Source organism: Pan paniscus, chromosome 8 (genome assembly GCF_029289425.2).
Source record: "Pan paniscus chromosome 8, NHGRI_mPanPan1-v2.0_pri, whole genome shotgun sequence".
Lineage (NCBI taxonomy): Eukaryota > Metazoa > Chordata > Mammalia > Primates > Hominidae > Pan > Pan paniscus.
This window is the reverse complement of record NC_073257.2, coordinates 64,705,870-64,713,278: the sequence shown is the minus strand read 5'-3', so window position 1 is coordinate 64,713,278 and position 7,409 is coordinate 64,705,870. Positions and strand designations below refer to the sequence as shown.

At 37.5% G+C, this 7,409-nt stretch overlaps 1 pseudogene; it reads right to left on the bottom strand.

The window, feature by feature from the left end:
- Nucleotides 1–2,562: 2,562 nt before the first annotated feature.
- On the bottom strand, nucleotides 2,563–5,653 carry LOC100977272 (52 kDa repressor of the inhibitor of the protein kinase-like; annotated as a pseudogene).
- Between the last annotated feature and the right edge of the window lie 1,756 nt (nucleotides 5,654–7,409).

Here is a 7,409-nt window from a genome sequence, read left to right as displayed (position 1 = left end):
GTTTGGGTTAAATAATTTCTTCTTGCTCTTACAGACCTCAAAATAATTTGAGTGATATAAAATGCCTTCTATGAGGAAATATTATAGAAATTAGTATTCATTTAAAATAAAGGAGGAAAGTCAAAGGGTGATTTGGATCATTAAATATTTTCTAAAAGATGATAGCAGGAGATAAGCTCATTTATATGTGTGTGTGTGTGCATGTGTGTGTGTATGTGTGTGTGTGTTTGTGTGCGTGTGTGTATGTGTGTGTGTGTGAGAGAGAGAGAGAGCGTCAAAATAGAGGAATGGAGCTTACATTGCAATTAGAATATTTGATTAGTAAGATAAAAGATTTTCTGGCTCGTAAGAGTAAGTCTGCTAAGAAGACTGTTAAAGTTGGTGACCTTTAAAATAATATCAACAAACACCTTTTTTTTTTTTTTGGCATTTAGCCAGTGACCAAACCAATATGACCTTATTGTTCTTTGGGAATCTATAGTGATTTTCAAACACTTCATTTCTAAATTATATAGCTCAAACAATATCCTTTAAAAAGTCATAGAACTATGGTGGCTGCAGGGTGACAAAGGTATCAAGAGAGGAACCATGAAGGCACAGAGCTCAACAAAAGGGACCAAGGAGAAGAAGTGACCGGCAGAATATGGGGATTGGCTACAGATGGGGATTGAACAAATAAACCACCATATACAGAAACCAGCTTTCTTGCTGTCTGAAAAAGGGTTTATAAAATTGAAGGGGGAAAGCCTAGAAAGTATCCCAAGATTTTGCCTTGGAAATGAAGGTATGCAGGTGAACTCATGATTTTTAAAATATATATGACATATAAATAGACAAGAATGTGTGCATTTATGTGTGTGTGTGTGCATGTGTACATATTTGCATTTAAAGATTGCTCTATCCACTAAGAAGTTTAAATGCCAGGACAACTCAGCAAAAATGAGTCCACCTTTTGCCCAGATCTTGATTTCTAAATACCTTAGTGAAATGACTGTTCCCAAAGGTGAAGCAGGGAAAATACAAAATGAGCCAGGAATATCTTGTGCCAGAAATTTGTTAAATGCGCAAAGAATTAAATGTCAAAAGGATCCAGGAGTTAGCCTGGAGATTCCAGTGACCATATCTGAGACTATTTGAACATCAAAATAAATAATGATGGTAATATATTACCACACATTAAAAAATTGATTCAGGAGTTCATATTTATATAAATAAATTTAAAAACATATAGGAGAGAAAAATCTTTCTTATGGTAGAATGCCAAGTAATTAATGGAGAAGAAATGGTAGAAATAGAAAATCACCATTTTACACCCACCATTGTTGTGGCTAATTCAGGCAGGTATCATCAATGGATGCTAAGGCTGGTGGGTAGATTTTGATGTGACACTAGACACTGCTGTAATTTCAGAGTTTCTCCCTACAAAATACTTATAAATTATGAAGGAATTGAATGGTATATTTTTGGTGAAAAAACAAAGTTAACGTCACTTATTAACCTTGACGTGTGAAGGTTGTAAAGTGTTAGCATTGTGTACCTCCTCATGTGATCCTCTAAGAAGAGCAGAAATTATTTCTGACGTGTTCCTTCCAAGAAAGGACAGCTCACGTCCAGTGATAAAGAAATATTCCATGGACCACACTGAAGACACCCTAAAGAATGAAAGACCTGTACTCTTTTAAAACTGTCAGGGTAATGAAAAACAGAGAAAGATAGACATGGTTTCAGACGGAATGTCACCAAAGGACTGTGACAAGTGCATTGTGTATTCCTGAACTGAATCATGTGCCAAAGTAGAGGAGAAATATTGTGGGTAAAGTTGGCAAAACTTGAATGAGGCCTATACATTGGATAGTGGTATTGTACCAGTGTTGATTTCTTGTCCTATGATAGAGAGTGTCCTTGATTTGGTGAAATACACACTGAAATTTTAGATGTCCTGGGGCATCACATTTACAATTTGCTCTCAGAATTTTTGTAACTTTTAAGTATGAAGTTACTTAAATATAGATAAAAAAACTAGAAGGCACTTTTAATATACATAGTAAGAGAATAAGAGGATGGCATGAAGAGAAAAAAGTCTGCATTTGTACAAATTTAAATCTTTTCAAAGAAAAAGACAAATTTTTTAAACAAAATTCACATTCTATTTAGATTGAAATAAATGATACAAAATTGACTTTCTTCACCAAAAATAACAGCAATATTTTCCATATTTTTCTAGATAAACCACAACACTTATTTTTGTAGGTTTTCCAGGTTTTGCTTATAAATGAAGACAAGTCATGGAAAAAGACAGAAAAAAACAGACAAATGAGTTGTCAGTATCCATGGCCTCTGATTCTGTCTTATCCATGAAACAGAAGTGTTCAACATATACCTGCTAAGAAGCTTAGGAAGCTGTAGGCTCCACAAAGGAATGTAAACAGAAACAACCAGATGTGGAACAATGGCAGACTTCAATTCAAACTTTAACTGTCATTTGTTCCCTTAAGTTCATTTGAGAAAGACAAAATCTACACTGAAATCCTTGTTTGGTGAGCTCACTAGCTTTTCTTTCTCTGGTAATTTCTTGTAACTGTCCAGTATAGATTTTTAACATACTTAAAACTCCTATTAGTCAAAGGTCAATTGTGGGCTTCACTATAACATTTTATAAAATGTATTCCTTCCTCCCATACCTCTTCAAAATATATTTCTTCAAAGCATTCATTAACACCCAATGAGTAGAGATCCACAGTGATAATAAATGCTATGTCTAAAATAACTTAACTAAAACAATTCCAGAGTGCCACCAGCAGAGAACATGCAGAAGGAAACATGGCACTTTCAATGTTCTCTTCTGGAAGAACAGATAGGTCCTCAAAACATGAGAGTTCAAACAGGGGCTATTTAAACAGGTAGATTATCAGTGGCTAATGTATTCAATGGAGTCCTATAGGCAAAGATATTTAGTGATTAAGTGGCCTATATACACCTTATTGCTTTACTTCCAAATATCAAATATAAGAAAGCCTATTTTTTTGGGAGGCCAAGGCAGGCAGATCACGGGGTCAGGAGATAGAGACCATCCTGTCTAACACGGTGAAACCGCGTCTCCATTAAAAATACAAAAAATTAGCCAGGCATGGTGGCTGGTGCCTTTAGTCCCAGCTACTCGGGAGACTGAGGCAGGAGAATAGTGGGAACCTGGGAGGCAGAGCTTGCAGTGAGCCAAGATCGCGCCACTGCACTCCGTCTCAAAAAAAAAGAAAAAAAAAAAAAGCCTGTTTTTAAAAGTCTCTTAGGTATTTTCCATGGTTTCCCCATTATCTGTGGGAAGCTCTGACTTACTTGTATAGAGTTTAATATATGTGTCCACCATTAAATCCAGGTCATGTTTTATATCAAAATTTATGTTAAGCAAAGCCAAGTTACTTGATCTTTGGTCTGTCAAAGTATACTTCAAATATGCTTTAAGATGCTTTCATCCATTTTCATACCACTCATTCTCAACCTTCATCACAGGAAGAATACACAGGACCTTCAGCAAATGCATACACATTAGGAAAAAACTTGATGTCAGGCAGATGGAGGGCTTCACAGATGGTGGATGGAAGCTCTGTATCTTTCCCCCTGTGTTTCCATTTGATTCTCCAACAATGAAGCTCGGCTGAGAGCATGTTGGGATTAGGTAAGCCACTTCTACAACATGTCAGCATGGTGTTCCTCCTAGGTATTAAATTTGAGTTGTCCCATGACTGCGGGTACCAGAGATAAGCATTTAAGAGCTTTGAGGTGCTGTTCTGAGAATATATCTTTAAGTTCCTGAATAATGTGCTCCACTGTTGGGACACTTAGGGTTTCTTTATAGTAACTCTCAGAGGTTAGCTGAGATTCCAAGTTACCCTGGTGAGCACTGCGGAATTTCCCAGGGAGTTTCATTTGAAGATCAAGTTTGGTTGCCAAATTTGTGGCTTCCTCAAACCAAAATTCATGATAAACTTCAATATTTTCCATCACTTCATTGAGTGAATGCAGTACTGCAGTCAAGCTACCGGCTGCAAAGAAGACATCAGAAGTTTGCCCCTGGAGATTTTTCCCAAAGGCTCTTGTAAAAGGACATTTTTAAGAACAACAGTAGTAACAATGAAATCAAAATCTGTTACTGCACTGCAGAGTACAAAGGCGCGGCCAGCTATACAGTTATTCCATCTAATATTTGTGTCACTATTTATACTCTCTAAACATAAAACAAGTGCTTGCTGGAATTCAAAAGCATCATGCCTGCCTGTTCACTGAGAATGAGAGATTTCCTTCAGTTCTTTACCCCTTTCTTTACTGTTCTGAAAAAGGACAGAAATTACATTGTCAAGTTCTAAAAGCAGTTGTGGCGATCGATAGAAAAAAGAACAAACTTCCTCAATTGTTCCTAATGCAACAGATACTCCCATAACAGGTACTGATTTTGCCAACCACATGTTTATGGCACAGGAAGAGTAGAGCATGTAAATAGCTTGGGGATATTTCTCTAAAAGTCTAGAAGCAACAACTTTCATTTTTGAAGAGAATCCACTAGACATAATGTAAGCCTGGCCACGACAATACTCCATATTTAATCCCCACTTCTCAGTGATCATAGTGTGAAATTTCACAGCCAAAATTTCTGCATCAGCTTCATAAGGCAGGAAGCCTACAAATTCCTCTCTCAGGTTATGAGATTCATCAACAAACCTCACCAACACAGGTAGGTGCTCTTCCCCTGCTATGTCCACTACATTGTCAGTGATAATGGAAAAGAAGTGTGAGGCTCTCACTTCCCTGAGAGTTTATTCTCGAATACAGCTCTCACAGATCTCTAGCACCTGTTTTTGCTGTGTTTTTGAACAAAACACCGTGTTAACTGCTGTTGTCTCAAACTGCTTTCTCAGAACCTCCTCACCAGAATTTATCCGGGCCGACACTCCAGCAGTGCTTGAAAGTTATCTGGAGTAAAGAGATCTTCTGGGATTTCATCAGCCTCATATCCATCCAGAGGTATGTTTTGCTTTCCCATCAGAATCAAGATTTCAAATAGAGATTTTAGTTATTCTTTGTTTTCCTTCTCTTCAAGGGTTAGAGGTAAGATGTCCTCATCTTGTCCTTCACCCCCTTCTTCACTGGGGTTCTGAGCATTGCTATTGTTGGTTTCTTTATGTTTTTGTTCCTGTTCAGAAGTTTCATCAACTTTTTTTCTGTTTCAGTGTCCTGATTTCGTCTTCACTCAGTTCTTTTATTCGTTTTCTGTGTCTACTCTGTGTGTTGTTCAAATGACTGGTAAGATCAAATATTGTTGGTATTGCATTATCTCGAAGAACTGTCCTGTAAGGACTCTCCCAATGACTTCACGAGTATCTGCTTCAATTAGTTTTGAGAAATAAAATAAACCAATTGTTTAGTTTTCTGATGCCTCTGCAAAATGTATAGTTCTACAGATCATAGAGGTCTCAAAATGTGTGGCACATAATTGATAATGTTTATTTAGCTGATCAGGTGTTTTATCTTCTAAATCTGCTCTCCTACAATTGTCCACCCACTTCTGGCATCTGGCCGGGTCCCGCGGGAACTTGAAGAAGGCCAGGTCGGACTGCGTGCTCTTCCGCGTGCAGTTAGGGGCAGCGCAGAAGTTCCGCATCCTTGCCCGCCGCCGGCCGGCTCAGCCCCCTCCTCTCCTCCTCAGGGCAGTCCGCCCACCCATGGGGCCAGGGAGGGGAGCCAGGCCGGCTGGCCAACTCGGCAGGACTGGCGCGCGGGGGCGATAAATTCTTATAGTTTGACTTTCCATTTTTAGTTTTAATTATGTTATGCCACTTATAAAAGAAAATATTCTGACTGCTCATTCCCAAAATATCTCAATTAAGTGCAAGGCAGAAACATTGGGTTAACTTCAACGTTTGTGAAAGTTTTCCCCAGAAAATTAAAATCTCCCATAGATATAGAATGCCCATTCAGGACCACCTAAATACAGCTCTCAAAGACAAAACTGTAGGCACAAATATTTCTAAAGTAAATGATAAACACATGGATCTACCAAGGATATTTTCCTGATGCTGTAACTTTAAGCTTCTTCATGTGTTGAGAAAGTATCTTTTTAAAATAACTCTGGAACTGTGGAACATTGAAAATGAGTGTGTTTCTGTGCAGCATTTGTGGAATGCTGGCCACCAAACAGACATTTACAGCAATTGCAAATTTGCTTTTAAATGGATCCCCCATGACCCCAAAATATTTTTATCCCTTGCTGGTTATCTGTTTTCTCTCTTAAATAATCCTGCCTTTTTATAACACTTTACTCCTGTTGCAAATTTTTTCACCAAATGCACAGTTAACTTTAAATCCATTTTAAAAGGCAAAGAGAAGATACCAGTAACTCTTACTTTGAACCTATATATGCTTTTGTCCTATTTATGTTCAGTTTGTGAGACTTTCCCCAAAACTGATAGTTATTCTATTTAATTCAATTTAGCCAAATATCATGGGCTATAAAGTCAAGATTATACCAGAAGGGGCAATTGTCATAATTTAAGGTTTTGAGGCCACTAATGTCATGCTATTTTTACGAATAACTAGACAAGACACAAAAGAACATCATTGTCACTGTTTCAGATATCATCTCATGAAACTGGTTTATTGGCCAGAATAATCCCAGGAATTTCTCAATGAAACTCGATTATGAACAATGAGACATGTCAATGAGGCATTGACAGGAAATGAAACATTCCACGTATGCAAATATCTGACTAAAAGCTTTTCTCATTTAAGCTTAATTTTAAGAAATTCAAGGATTTTATTCCTAAATTGTACTTACTGTCATTTATTTATATAATTTAGAATAATCGTTTTGAGCATTAGTGTGATGGACACTGCAAATGTATCCATTAAAATGTATTTACTCCATCTGTTAGTGAAGACTTCAGGTTTGGGAGGTTGTACCTCCTAATCCCACCTTCCTTGGCATCTGAATTTGGAGGGGATATGTCTAAGGTACTATGTATTGTACTTTGCTATGACCACATTTATTGTTTCACAAGTGGGCTTCTCTATTCCATTTAGGCCCATGAGACTGCAAAAGGTATTTGCTAGGGACATCTAATTAAAAAAAAAAAAGTCTAAGTCTTTATGCCAATGGTTGATGATGTCCCATAAACTTAGCAGCCATGGTTTAACCACAAGTCACCAGATGAAACTGCCTTAGTACAGTGCCTGTTACAAAACTAGAATACAGAACAGAACAAACATAACGAGCCTGTGATGCCATCACAGAGTTGCTAAATTAAAAAATCCAGGAAGTTTCCCTTTTGGATTTCCAACTTGCATCAGGCAACATTGTTTGAGCTGGGTTGTCTGTCACTTGTAACTAAATGCATACTGCCAAGACAATATTTATTCTA